This window comes from Theropithecus gelada, chromosome 4 (assembly GCF_003255815.1).
Source record: "Theropithecus gelada isolate Dixy chromosome 4, Tgel_1.0, whole genome shotgun sequence".
NCBI classification, from domain to species: Eukaryota; Metazoa; Chordata; class Mammalia; order Primates; family Cercopithecidae; genus Theropithecus; species Theropithecus gelada.
The window spans coordinates 45138136-45152618 of NC_037671.1; the positions used below are offsets into that span (position 1 = coordinate 45138136).

Consider the following 14483-nt stretch of genomic DNA (forward strand, 5'->3'; position numbering starts at 1 on the left):
CACCGCGCCCGGCCGAGGTCCATATAATTTTGAGTTTCAGCAGTTTTTTGCTCACATTAGTCTCATTTTTATTTTTCCCATTCTAGCTGCCATTTATCAAATAATCGAAATTATTTCCTCAGAGAAAAAGGTTTAGGTATCCTAAGACCTTAAAATCTCAGTACATTTTTTAAAGTATATTGTCTCATTCTGTTGGGAAGTTACACAACATACAGGCTTCTAGGTCTAGCCAGGCCATCTAGTTTAGTCAAGACAGCTGTGTAACAAACATAGCATTGAGGCAGGGCACGGTGGCTCATGCCTGTAATCCCAGCACTTCGGGAGGCCGAGGCGGGCGGATTACCTGAGGTCAGGAGTTAGAGACCAGCCTGTCCAACATGGTGAAACCCCATCTCTACCAAAAATACAAAAAAGTTAGCCGGGTGTGGTGGCAGGTGCCTGTAATCACAGCTACTTGGGAGGCTGAGGCAAGAGAATCACTTGAACTGGGGAGGCAGAGGTTGCAGTGGCCCGAGACCGTGCCATTGCACTCCCAGTCTGGGAAACAAGAATGAAACTCCAGTCTCAAAAAAAAAGAATCCAGGATTGATCCAGAAATTAAGAATAGGGTAGAAAAGACCCTGATATAAAGACCTGAAGATAAATCCTTAAAAGATTGTTTCCTGAATTTTGAATTGTGGACATACCTTCTGGTTTTGGGAAGTAGGATGGTCAAGTTATGTGGAAGCTAATAGCAGAATACGTATAAAAACAGGTCAGGGCCAGGCACGGTGGCTCACACCTGTAATCCCATCACTTTGGGAGGCTGAGGTGGGCGGATCACAGGGTCAGGAGTTTGAGACCAGCCTGACCAACATGGTGAAACCCTGTCTCTACTAAAAATACAAAAATTAGCCTGGCGTGGTGGCACGTGTCTGTAATCCCAGCTACTCAGGAGGTTGAGACAGGAGAATGGTTTGAACCTGGGAGGTTGCAGAGAGCTGAGATCGCACCACTGCACTCCAGCCTGGTGACAAAAAACGGGTCAGGAAGAAGCATCTAGAGCAGGTGATGAATAGATGACCTTACTAAAATGAGAAAGAGAACTAAGTCAGTGATGAAATCATTAACTTCTCTGGATTAAGGATCATGTATTTTACTTATTTTGTGCTTTCCCTTGTTGATTCTTCTCAGATCTTTGTGTTTAGTGATTGCTAGGAAGAGTAGTTTAAAACTTAGATTTTTGATGCAGATGTCAGAATTAATACCATCTTTGCATATGTCCACATTGGAAAATTTTTGTAAGGAGCATCTGTTGAATACCTCTGTGCAGTCTGTCCAGTCTAGACCACTAGGTGGGTGGAGTGACTTACAGTTTTTGAAGGGAAGTCACTTCTGGTTTTTCTCGCCTTGTTTTTTATGGTAAATGCCAAAGTAATTATAATCTTTGACTAGACTAAAATCCAGTAAAGCTTGAAATGAGGCGGAAATCTAAAATAAACCTGCTTAGAGGGAAACAGTAGCTTCTTTAACCTTTATTGGAATTCAAGATCTCTGCACTCACGGAATTTACAGTATAGTGGGGAAGGACAGAAAATGGTTAAAATCACGATAATGACAGATTAAGAAAAAATATAAGTGGCTGGTGGAGCTAAAAGAGTATGTTGGGAATGACCATTTTGTGTAGTAAGGGTCAAGGAAAGTCTCTTTGTAGAGGTGATATTTGAGCTGAGACTTGAAACATGAACTTGTGCTAGCCATGTGAAAAGCTGGGGAGACATTCCAGACATGGGAACAAGTTCAAAGAACTGGAAGGCTGGGTGTTAGAATGGAGAGAAGGCTCCTCTGAGCAAGGGGAGAAATTAAGAATACGGTAGGCATGAGATGGAGATGGAGAAATCCTATAGGTCTTCTTGTGTTACATCATAGGGGGATTTTTGGATTTTATTCTAATGGCAATGAGGGGTTTTAATTTGGGCAGTGATAATTTTTTTAAAAAATAACTATTTAGAGGAAGAGAGGAAACAGGGAAGTTAGGAGGGTATTGTAGTAGTCAGCCCAAGATCAATAGTATCTCGGGCAAGTAAAGTGGCAATGAGATACAGCAGAGTAGACAGCAGCTTTCACATATATATTTTGGAGATGGAATCAGAAGGATTTGCTTAATAGGTTGGCTGTGGAGGGAGAGGGAGGAATCAAGGGTGCCTTCAGGTTGCACACCCCAGCCTTGGGCTGCTGATGGTACCATTTGCTGGTTGGAGAAGACTGGAGGAGGAACAGGTGGGGAGGGGTGGGTAGCAAGAGTTCTGTGTGGAACCTGTTGTATGTTTGAAATACTTAGGAGACATCCAAGTGGAGAGTTAAGTAGGCAATGAATATTTAAGTCGAGCTGAGGGGAGTGATCTAGACTGCACATGAATTTTGGGAGTCACTAGTGTACAGATGGCATGTCATGGAACTGATTGAGATTGTGGCCTTAAGATCAAGCCGTAGGAGACTGATTTGACTAATAAAACTCTGGTCTCCCACACAGCCAGCTCTGTGGGGGGAAAAAAAACCCTAAAACACTAACAATGGCTAAAGCTTGGGCAAAGGAGACTGAGAAGTTTCAGCCATTAAAGTGGGAGAGTGTTTTATTTTCAAGAAAGAGGGAATGGTCACCTCTGTCAAATGCTGCTGAGAAGTTACACAATGAGAATAGAGAAATGTTTATTCGGATTTGACAACATGATGGTGATTGTTTTGACAAGTGGTCCAAGCCACATTGGAATGCTTTGAAGAGAGAGTAGGAAGGGAGGTAAATATCGACAGTTAGGGAAATTTTGCTGCTGTAAAGTGGAGAGAAACAGTTTAGTGGCTTCAGAGGGAGATGGGGTCAAAGAAGAGGGCTTTTTTTTTTTTTTTTTTTTTTTTAGACAAGGTGTCAGTCATCCAGGTTGGAGTGCAATGGTGCAAATTATGGCTCACCACAGCCTCAGCCTCCTGGGATCAAGTGATCCTCCTACCTCAGCCTCTTCTGAGTAGCTGGGACCACAGGTGTGCACCACCGTAACCCAACTAATGAAAAAAAAATTTTTTTTTTGTAGAGACAGAGTCTCCCTATGTAAAGAAGAGGGCCTTTCTTTTAAACAGTGGGAACTAGATAGGCTAATGAGAATATTTAATAGAGAAGGTGAGACTAATCCAGAAGACTACCAGTGGAGCAGCGTTCTTCTTTTTTTTTTTTTTTTTTGGAGACGGAGTTTTACTCTTGTTGCCCAGGCTGGAGTGCAGTGGTGCAATCTCGGCTCACTGCAACCTTCACTTCGGGTTCAAGCAATTCTGCCTCAGCCTCCCAAGTAGCTAGGATTACAGGTATGCACCACCACACCTGGCTAATTTTGTATTTTTAGTAGAGACAGGGTTCCACACAGTGTCTTGGTAGTCTTGGTCTCTTCGCAAGGCCAGCAACTTAAACGAAGAAGGGGTAGTGGATGATTTCAGGAGAGATGGACACTTCACCTTGAGCAACAGGACAAGGAACTGAGTAACTGGGAAACAAGGTCGTTTCAATGCTGGGCATTGTTGAATCCTCACCATGGCTTGGGGCCATGAATTTAAGGGGAAACCAGTCAGCTGAGCTAGTTGTGTGATTTTTCTCCTAGCAACATTCAGCTGTTATGACTGCAGCAAAGAGCAGGCAGGTAAATCAGTTCACCCAAAATTCGTGTTTTGCCCTGCAGGTTTGACGGAGGAGAAGCAGTGCCAGAGGCTTGAGAGTAGTTGCAAGGGGGTGATTTTGATGATGAGCCTTGAAATGTTAGCCAAGTAGGAAAGCAGGAGAAGAATCGGTGTGGAGGCCATGAAAATCATTACTGGCTTAAAGTGAGTTAATGGGTACAGAGTTTCATTTTGGGAAGATGAAAAATTTCTAAAGCTGGATAGGGCTCTTGATTTCACAACAATGTGAATGTATGTATTGCCACTCAACTGAACACTTTTGAATAGTTAAAATTCAGTAATTCTATAGAGAAATAAAGGGTTTTCCCAATCCTGGAAAAAGAAAATGGTTAAAATTGCACTTTGGGAGGCCGAGGCAGGCAAATCACTTGAGGCCAGGAGTTCGAAACCAGCCTGGCCAACATGGCAAAACCCATATCTACTAAAAAGACAAAAAAAATAGCCAGGCATGGTGGCACACACCTGTAATCCCAGCTACTCAGGAGGCTGAGGCATGAGAACTGCTTGAACCTGGAAGGCAGACATTGCAGTGAGCTGAGATCTCCCCACTGTACTTCAGCCTGGGTGACAGAGCTAGACTATCTCAAAAAAAAAAAAAAAAAGAACACTTAAATATTTGTGGCAGATAGAGGTGTTATTTGCATATGGAAGAAAATTGCTTTGGAAATGAAATCTCAGATTACTGAAACTAAAGAGAAAGTATGTCTTCTTATCATGGTACCAAACTTGAGGGTGCATAAGTCACCTATAGACGTAGAGATTCTAGAATAGGACCTGAGAATATTACATTATTTGCTCCCATGTTTACTGTTTTGTTCTAAGCCTTTATCACAGCATTCAAAACAAGTTGAGCACTCAGTAAACATTTGCTGACTCAGTATTTGCAGAACCTAGGTAGAGTAGAATGATGGGAATCAAAAGGAAAGCAGTGTTCTGTAGAGATCGGCAATGCCTCATAGTATTAGAGGGATCTGTGAGAAAAAGAATCAAGACCATTGAATGTGTGGTGGGTTATAGCATTTGACGTTCTGATCTGTGCAAGTGATGAGAAAAAAAAATCTGATTACAGAACAGGAAAGGAGAGAAATAAGCATTGAGTTCCGTTTTTTGTTTGTTTTTGAGACAGGGTCTCTCACTCTGTTACCCAGGCTGGAGTGCAGTGGTACAGTCGTAGCTCACTGCAGCCTGAACTTCCTGGACTCAAGGGATCCCCCCACCTCAGCCTCCCAGGTAGCTGGGACTATAGGAATGCAACACCATGCCCAGATAATTAAAGAAAAAAAATTTTTTTTTTTTTTTGGTAGAGACGGGTCTCTCTTTGTTACCCAGGCTGGCCTCAAACTCCTGGGCTCAAGCAGCCTTCCCACCTTGCCCTCCCAAAGTGCTGGGATTACAAGCATGAGCCACAGCATCCTGCCAAGAAAATCATTTTTTACTTAAACAATGTCAAATGGAAGTATGTAGCACCCCCCCCCCACCTTCTTTTCCCCATTCTTTCGTCTTTGAATCTGCTGTCATTCCCTTTTTCATGAGTTTTCTTTGCTCCCCAAATAGGCTAAACCATAACCGTAAAGTGAGATTAGAGAAAATAAGAATGGAGTAGATGATGGAATTCAAAATAGCTGTCTACATTCTTCACTGAGAAAGATAGCTTTGAGTTAAAGGTGAGAGGAGCAAATCTGGAATGTATCCACCATGGGGAAAACGGGTGAAACAGCATGATTTACGTAGCATACCAGATGCGTTTCTGCATGGCATGGCTCTTGCTTGATGAATAATGTTCTGTATAGTAGAAGTGGAAAATACAGTGAGTGAAGGAGCTGGCAGAAGGTGGGCTGGGGGAGTTGGGGAAGAGTGAAATGAGTATGGAGAGGTGAGAGAGCTGACTGAAAAGGCATGTGGGGTGTGGACTTTAAAAGGAAAGCCCTAAGGTGGAAATCACTAACATGGTGCCTGGCTGCTAGCAAAGGGAGCCCAGGACTTGGCTGTGCTGGGGGTAGCCTGCCCTTTTGTAGTGCAGTTGAGGAGAGCTCAGGGACTGTCAGAATGCTGTGTGGGAAGATGGAAGAAAGAGGACCTAGGAGCAGCAGCTTTGTTCTGGTTTGTTGTTTTCTCTTCCCTACCTCGTGTGTACTCCCACTCAGGAAAAGATCCTGAGACCTCGCTGTTATCAGATCTTATACCCAGGTTCTCCTTAATCCCGATCAACTTTAACCTATAAAGTTATGATTTGTTTACTTACAAATTTATTTGTAATAAAGTTGTGAAACCGAACATGTTCTGTTTTTGTGGGTTCTTTTGCTCTCTATCTTGCAAACACATTAAACACTTAACATTACTTAAAATTAAAGCCCTGAGTCTGAGAATGTGAGAGAATAAGATATGACAGATACTGGCTTTCTAGAAATGGTTTATTTCAGTTGAACCCAAATCCAGGACACTTTGTTTCATTAGGAATTGAACTTTGTGTCCTGGCCTGAAGTGGAAACATTTTCACAAGGAAGAAAATGAGGGGGAAGAGAAATAATATTTGTTAAACCTTCACCTTGTTTGAGACCCTGACGGGTTTGGTTTTTGTTTTTGTTTTTTGAGATGGGAGCTCACTATGTTGCACAGGCATGTCTCAAACTCCTGGGCTCAAGCGATCTTCTCACCTCGGCCTCCCAAAGTGCTAGGACTACAGGTATGAGGCACTGCATCTGGCCTCTGATGGGTTTTTAATAAATACAGTCATGTGCCATTTAATGACAGGGATTGGTTCTGCTGAATGCATCGTTAGGTGATTTCATTGTGTACAAACACCATAGAGTGCTGTTACGCAAACCAAGATGGTATAACCTACCACACACCTAGGCCATATGATATAGCCTGTTCCTCCTGTACTGTAAATCTGTACAGCATGTTACTGTACCTGGATACTATAGGTGACTGTATTTGTGTATCTCGACATATCTAAACATAGGGTACAGTGAAAATATGACACAAAAGAAAAAATGGTGTACCTGCATAGGGCAGTTACCATGAATGAAGCTTGGAGGACTGGAAGTTGGTCTGGGTGAGTCAGTGAGTGGTGAATGAATGTGAAAGCCTAGGACATTACTGTACACTACTATGAACTTTATAGACACCATACACTTAGGCTACATTAAGTTTATGAAACATTTTTCTTTTCTTAATAAGAAGCTTAGCTTCTGTAACTTTTTTTCTTACAAACATTTTTGGTTTTTTTCCAAGACAGTATCTTGATCACCCAGGGTTGGAGTCCCATGGCATGATCATAGCTATAGCCTCCATCTCGCAGGCTCAAGCAGCCCTCTCACCTCAGCCTCTGTTGAGTAGCTGGGATTATGTGCGTGCACCACCATACCCAGCTAATTTTTTTTTTTTTTTTTAATGTAGATGTGAGTTCTCGCTATGTTGCCCAAGCTGGTCTCAAACTCCTGGCTTCAAGCAGTCCTCTTGCCTCAGCCTCCCACAGTGTTGGGATTACAGGTATAAGCCACTCCGCTTGGCCTAGATTTAATTTAACCCTGAGACTTTTTAGAAGTGCAAATAAGTATATTTAGAAATTGATGCTGGATGCGGTGGCTCATGCCTGTAATCCCAGCACTTTGGGAGGCTGAAGTGGGTGAATCACTTGAGGTCAGGAGTTTGAGACCAGACTGGCCAACATGAAGAAACCCCATCTCTACTAAAAATACAAAAATTAGCCAGGCGTGGTGGCGGGTGCTTGTAATCCCAGCTATTCTGGAGGCTGAGGCACAAGAATTGCTTTGAATCTGGGAGGCGGAGGTTGTAGTGAGCTGAAATTGCGCCACTGCACTCCAGCCTGGGTGACAAGAGCGAAACTCTTGTCACAAAAAAAAAGAAGAGAAAGAAATTGGCTGGTTGGTTTATTTCTTTTATTTTTTGAGATGGAATCTCACTCTGTTGCCCAGGCTGGAGTGCAGTGGTACAATCTCAGCTGACTGCAAACTCCACCTCCCAGGTTCAAGTGAGTCTCATGCCTCAGCCTCCCCAGTAGCTAGGATTTACAGGCACATGCCACCATGCCCAGCTATTTTTTTTTTTTTTTTTTGAGACGGAGTCTCGCTCTGTTGCCTAGGCTGGAGTGCAATGGCGTGAACTCAGCTCACTGCAAGCTCTGCCTCCCAGGTTCACGCCATTCTTCTGCCACAGCCTCCCAAGTAGTGGAGACTACAGGCCCCTGCCACCATGCCCGGCTAATTTTTTTTTTTTTTTAAAGTAGAGACAGGGTTTCACTGTGTTACCTAGGATGATCTCGATCTCCTGACCTTGTGATCTGCCCACCTCGGCCTCCCAAAGTGCTGGGATTACAGGCGTGAGCCACCGCGCCCAGCCGCTAATTTTTGTATTTTTAGTAGAGATGGGGTTTCACCGTGTTGGCCAGGTTGGTTTCCAACTCCTAACCTCAAGTGATCCACCAGCCTGGGCCTCCCAGAGTACTGGGATTACAGGCATGAGCCACCATGGCCGGCCAGGTTGGTTTATTCTTATTTCCCATTAGAATTGTAATTCTCCAGATCTGTGAGAGTTTTAGGACGGAGAAATCTGTGAAAGTCAACCCCTTTTCACTCTGTGTGTGTGTGTGTGTGTGTGTGTGTGTGTTTGGCCGTGTACCTGTGACCTTGAACTCCTGGAGTCAAGGGATCCTCCTGCTTCCCCTGCCAAGTAGTTGAGACTACAGGTGTACTCCACCATGCCTGACTCTATTTTATATATTTTATGAGCACTAATATTTTATGTTCTTTTTTGATTTGTATTGTCAAGTTTTAAGGTTAAGCTAGACATATCAATTAAGAACTTACTATAAGTGGCCGGGCATCATGGCTCCCGCCTGTAATCCCAGTAGTTTGGGAGGCTGAGGCGGACGGATCACTTGAGGCCAGGACTTTGAGACCAGCCTGGCCAACATGGTGAAACCCGTCTCTACTAAAAATACAAAAAAAAAAAAAATTGCCCGGCGTGATGGCCGGCACCTGTAATTGCAGCTACTGTAATTGCAGGAGGCTGAGGCAGGAGCATTGCTTGAACCTGGGAGGCGGAGGTTGCAATGAGCCAAGATCACGCCATTGCAATCCATCCCGGGCAACAAGAGCAAAACTCCGTCTCAAAAAAAAAAAAAAAAAAAGAAACCGTAAGTCATGCAAGAGTCTATTTACTGATCTCCCCACCAACACTCACAAAGAGAATTATGCATGAACTACAGTCAAGGTAACTGAAAAGATCTACATCTGTTGTTAGAAAGTTGTCTAACTTGTTTTCCAAAACTTTTTGCTATTAGATTTTAAAACGTGACAAAAGACTAGGAGCGGTGGCTCACACCTGTAATCCCAGCACTTTGGGAGGCCGAGGCTGGTGGATCACCTGAGGTCAGGAATTCAAGACCAGCCTGGCCAACATGGCGAGATCCCATCTCTACTAAAAATATAAAAATTAGCCAGGCATGATGGTGCACGCCCACAATCCCAGCTACTCAGGAGGCTGAGGCACAAGAATTGCTTGAACCTGGGAGGTGGAGGGTGCAGTGAGCCAACATCATGCCACTGCCTGGGCAACAGAGAGCAAGACTCTGTCTCAAAAAATAAAAATAAAATACATATATATATATATATATATATATATAATGTGACCTATTTCACATTGTTTTATTTCTGTCATATATTACCTCAATTCCCAACATATAATTATTATTTAATAGATGTTCTATGTCTCAAATTACCTTACTATCAAAAATTACCTTGAGCTTGACTCTCAAGCATATCTTTAGGACATAAGAGGCTGTGAAAGTCACAGAATAAATATTTCCAGAGCATGATGTGGATTTTGTATAATGTATATGCACCTTTAAGATATGTTCCATTCTTTTTAAGATTAACTTTTCAAATTAAATATTTTTTTCTTACATCATATTGCTTTCTAGAATGTTTCTTTTCTAAGTGGAATGTCTTGTTTTGAAAATTATTACCATCACTATCTACTCTGAAATAAAAAGGCAGTGCAGTGATATTTCATCAGCAAATATTTATTAAATGCTAAATTTGTGCAGAGCATTTGGAGGGCACAGGAACACATAATCTAGGCAGGTGGATCATATGTACACACAGAAAACTACACAACAGTGTATGGTAAGTGCCAAATGATTAGTATAAGCAAGAGAAAAGGAGAGAGAACCTTTGACTGAGGTGTTGTGACAGCATCTATTCATTTATCCATTCAGCAAACGTTGAGCACATAATGTGTGCCAGGTGCCATTCTAGGCTCCCAGGATGCTGCAGTGAGCAAAAGATCAAAGCCCTGTTCTCTTGGGAAAGACAGACAATAAACCTAAGCAGACTCTGTAGTATGTTATGGGGTAAACATATAGGAAGATAGGGAGTGCTGGGGTGTGGGAAGATTGTCTGGAAGGTCATGATTGTCTTTGAGCAGAGTCTTGAAAAAGTCTTAAGCCTGAGGATATCTGGAGGAAGGGCATTCCAGGCAGACAGCAGCCACTGCAAAGGGCCTAAGACATGAGCATGCATTTTGAGTTCTGGGTGTGGCAAGGTAGCAAGGGCGAGAATCAAAAGGGATCAGAGAGGTTGAGGAACAGAGCAGTCGTGTAGGACATTATGGGTGTTCACAGTCTAGCACATAAAAGAATTTTGGTTTTTACATGACAGGAAGTGAAGGTTCATTGGAGAGTTTTGATTTCTGTTTTAAAAGGGTCACTTCTGGAATTTGGGTTGAGAATAGATTCTAGAGTATAAAAGAGCAAAAGCAGAGACAGCTGGTGGGAGATGATGATGGCTTGGACCAGAGAGATGGTAGTGGAGGTGGTACGTGATTGGATTCTGGATGTATTTTGAAGGTATAGCCAGTGGGATTTCCGGACAGATGCGATGTGGGTAAAAGAGAATGAGCTGTCAGTCAGGTGCGGTGCTCATGCCTGAATCCCGGCATTTTGGGAGGCCAAGGCGGGTGGATCACCTGAGGTCAGGAGTTTGAGACCAGCCTGACCAACATGGAGAAACCCCATCTCTACTAAAAGTACAAAATTAGCCAGGTGTGGTGGCATGTGCCTGTAATCCCAGCTACTCGGGAGGCTGAGGCAGGGGAATCGCTTGAACCCAGGAGGCAGAGCTTTCGGTGAGCTGAGATCGTGCCATTGCACACCAGCCTGGGCAACAAGAGCGAAACTCCATCTCAAAAAAAAAAAAGATGAACTATCAAGGGTTACATGTAAGAAATGGAATTTGAACTGGAGCCTAAAGGAAAAGGAAGATTTTGTTGACCAGGAAAAGATACATAAGCAGAGGAACTTAGGTGGAAAAGAACAAAGTTAGGTTGGGATTTTATAAGAGAGGCAGACAGTAAGGAGACTTCTTTGGATGAAGTGAGAAGTTTAAAAAGAGAGAGAAAAGGGAAGGCTGGGAAGGGACCTTGTGATCAGCTTGTGAAATGCACTAAATGTAAGGCCAAAGTATTTTAATTTTCTCTTACATGTTAAAAAATCCTAAAGGTTTTCAAGCAAGGAGTAATTTGACTTAAAAAGGAAAAAAAAGTAACAGCTTTGGAACCAGACCGATCTGAGTTCTAGCATCTTGCTGTAGGTACTGCCTTGAGTGAGTAACTTCCCTGAGGGAGTGTGCCTCAGTTTCTTCCTCTGGAGAGAGGACTTACCTTTCTGAGGGAGTTTGAAAGGACTAAGTGAGATCATGCATATAAAGCATTAACATAATGTCAACCCATTTGGGTCTCAGCTATCACTGCTTTTTTTTATTATTAAATTGTTACAGGCCCGGTGCAGTGATTCATACCTGTAATCCCAGCACTTTGGGACACCAAAGCAGGTGGATCACCTGAGGAGGTCAAGTGTGAGACCAGCCTGGCCAACATGGTGAAACCCTGTCTCTACAAAAATTGCAAAAATTAGCCGAGCATGGTGGCACGCACCTGTAATCCCAGCTGTTCCAGAGGCTGAGGCAGGAGAATCACTTAAGCCTGGGAGGCAGAGGTTTCAGTGAGCCACGATTGCACTCCAGCCTTGGTGACAAAGTGAGACTCTGTCTCAAAAATAAATAAATAAAATGGTGGACCCAGCTATGGAAAAGAATGATATCATGCCCTTTGCAGAAACATGGATGGAGGCAGAGGTCATTATCCTAAGTGAACTAACTCAGAAACAGAAAATCAAATGCCACACGTTCTCATTTATAAGTAGGAGCTAAACAACAGTACACATGGACATAAAGATGGAAATAATAGACACTAGGGACTTCAAAAGGGGGTAGGGAGGGAGCGGAGTGAGGGTTGACAATTACCTATTGGGTACAGTGTTCACTATTTGGGTAATGGGTACACTAAAAGCCCAGTCGCCACCAGTATGCAATATGCCCATCTAAAAAATATGCACATGTACCCTCTGAATCTAAAATTAAAATAAATCAGGCCGGGCGCGGTGGCTCAAGCCTGTAATCCCAGCACTTTGGGAGGCCGAGGCGGGTGGATCACGAGGTCAGGAGATCGAGACCATCCTGGCTAACACCGTGAAACCCCGTCTCTACTAAAAATACAAAAAACTAGCCGGGCGCGGTGGCGGGCGCCTGTAGTCCCAGCTACTCGGAGGCTGAGGCAGGAGAATGGCGTAAACCCGGGAGGCGGAGCTTGCAGTGAGCCGAGATCGCGCCACTGCACTCCAGCCTGGGTGACACAGCGAGACTCCGTCTCAAAAAAAAAAAGAAAAAAAGAAAAAAAAAGAAAATTAAAATAAATCTAAAAAAGAGTCACATAAACCAGAAAAAGAAAACAAATTTTTTTAATTAGAAAAAAAAAGGTGGGCCGGGCATGGTGGCTCGCACCTGTAATCCCAGTATTTTGGTAGCCCAAGGCAGGCAGATCACTTGAGGCAAGGAGTTTGAGACCAGCTTGGCCAACGTGATGAAACCTCGTCTCTACTAAAAGTACAAAATTAGCCGGGGGTGGTGGCAGGCACCTGTAGTCCCAGCTACTCGGGAGACTGAGACAGGAGAATCGCTCAAACCCTGGAGGTGGAGGTTGTAGTCAGTTGAGATCAAGTCACTGCACTCCAGCCTGGGCACTGTCTCTAAATAAATAAATAAAATTAGAAAACAAATTGTGTAGTGTTTGCATATAACCTACACAGATCCTCCCATATACTTTAAATCATCTCTAGATTTGTTTTAATTTTTATTTTTTATTACTGTTCCTTGCAGAGCATAGCTACCCCATAGGCAGCATGCCCACAGTAGCCAGTCATTTCTAGAATACTTACAATATTTAATAAAATGTAAATGCTATGTAATAGTTGTTAGACTATATCATTTTAAAATTTGTATTATTTTTTGATGTTATATTGTCATTTTTTTGTTTTATTTTTCCCAAATATTTTCAATCTGTGGTTGTTTGAATCTGGGGGTGCGGAACCCATGAATATGGAGGGCTTGACTGTATTAACAGTGCCTGGAGAAGGGGAACATCACACACTGGGGCCTGTCGTGGGGTGGGGGGAGGGGGGAGGGATAGCATTAGGAGATATACCTAATGTAAATGAGGAGTTAATGGATGCAGCACATCAACATGGCACATGTATATATATGTAACCTGTACGTTGTACACATGTACCCTAGAACTTAAAGTATAATTTTAAAAATGATTAAAGAACAATGATAAATAGTAATCATTATTGGTCAAAAAAAAAAAAAAAGTGCCTGGAAATTTTTTACCCAGTAGAAATATATATTAGAGACAAAGTCTCACTATATTGCCCAGGCTGGACTTGTACTCCTGAGCTCAAATGAACCTCCTGCCTTGGCCTCCCAAAGTGCTGGGATTATAGGCAGGAGCCACCATACCTGGCTGAAATATTTTTATATCCCATTATATTAGCAAATATCTTGAAATATTACTATCTTCCAAATGAGGGTAGTTATTAGATTCACCACTAAATCTTTTTTTTTTTTTCTGAGATGGACACTTGCTCTGTCGTCCAGGCTAAAATTCAGTGGTGTGATCTCAGCCTACTGCAACCTCCGCCTCCTGGGTTCAAGGGAGTCTCCTGCCTCAGTCTCCTCCTCAGTAGCTGGGACTACAGGCACGCGCCACCATGCCTGGCTAGTTTTTTGTATTTTTAGTAGAGACGGGGTTTCACCATGTTAGCCAGGATGGTCTCAATCTCTCGACCTTGTGATCCTCGAGCCTTGGCCTCCCAAAGCACTGGGATTGCAGGCATGAGCCACCGCTCCCGGCCCATCACCACCATTCTTGTCCAGAAGTTTTTCATCTTCTCCAACTGAAACTATGTATCTCATGGTCTCTTGATACAAATAATTACAATACAAATTCCAGTTCACGTGGCGTTTCTTAGGATTTATTAAAGATTTCAGTAGACAGAAGTTTATGTCTCTTAAAGAGAGTTTAAAAAGATGACATTAAATCAGTATCTTTAAACTGTTTGTAGAAACTCATTGTAAAACCTTGCTTGGAGTAATATGCTACAAATATATTTGTCCATATTCTTTCTTAAATATTTATTTATTTATTTATTTATTTGAGACAGAATCTTGCTCTGTCTCCCAAGCTGGAGTGCAGTGGCCCGATCTTGGCTGACTGCAACCTCCGCCCCCCGGGTTCAAGCAATTCTCCTGCCTCAGCTTCCCAAGTAGCTGGAATTACAGGCGTGCACTACCACACTCGGGTAATTTTGGGGTTTTTGTTTTGTTTTTTTTTTTAAGACATAGTCTCACTCTGTTGCCCTGGCTGGA

The 14483-nt window shown here is 42.9% G+C and overlaps 1 protein-coding gene across 3 annotated transcripts in view; it reads left to right on the forward strand.

The window, feature by feature from the left end:
• The window catches only part of BICRAL (BRD4 interacting chromatin remodeling complex associated protein like), a 129719-nt gene that overhangs the window by 43950 nt on the left and 71286 nt on the right, over window positions 1-14483 (forward strand). Inside the window, exons 1-2 of one of the 3 annotated variants that reach the window (XM_025384142.1) lie at window positions 5221-5231; window positions 9033-9034. The exons of the other annotated variants lie outside the window; for them this stretch is intronic. The gene's annotated coding sequence lies outside the window, so the exon portion shown is untranslated. Of the gene's footprint in view, window positions 1-5220; window positions 5232-9032; window positions 9035-14483 lie in introns of those variants that run through there. 3 annotated transcript variants of the gene reach the window in all.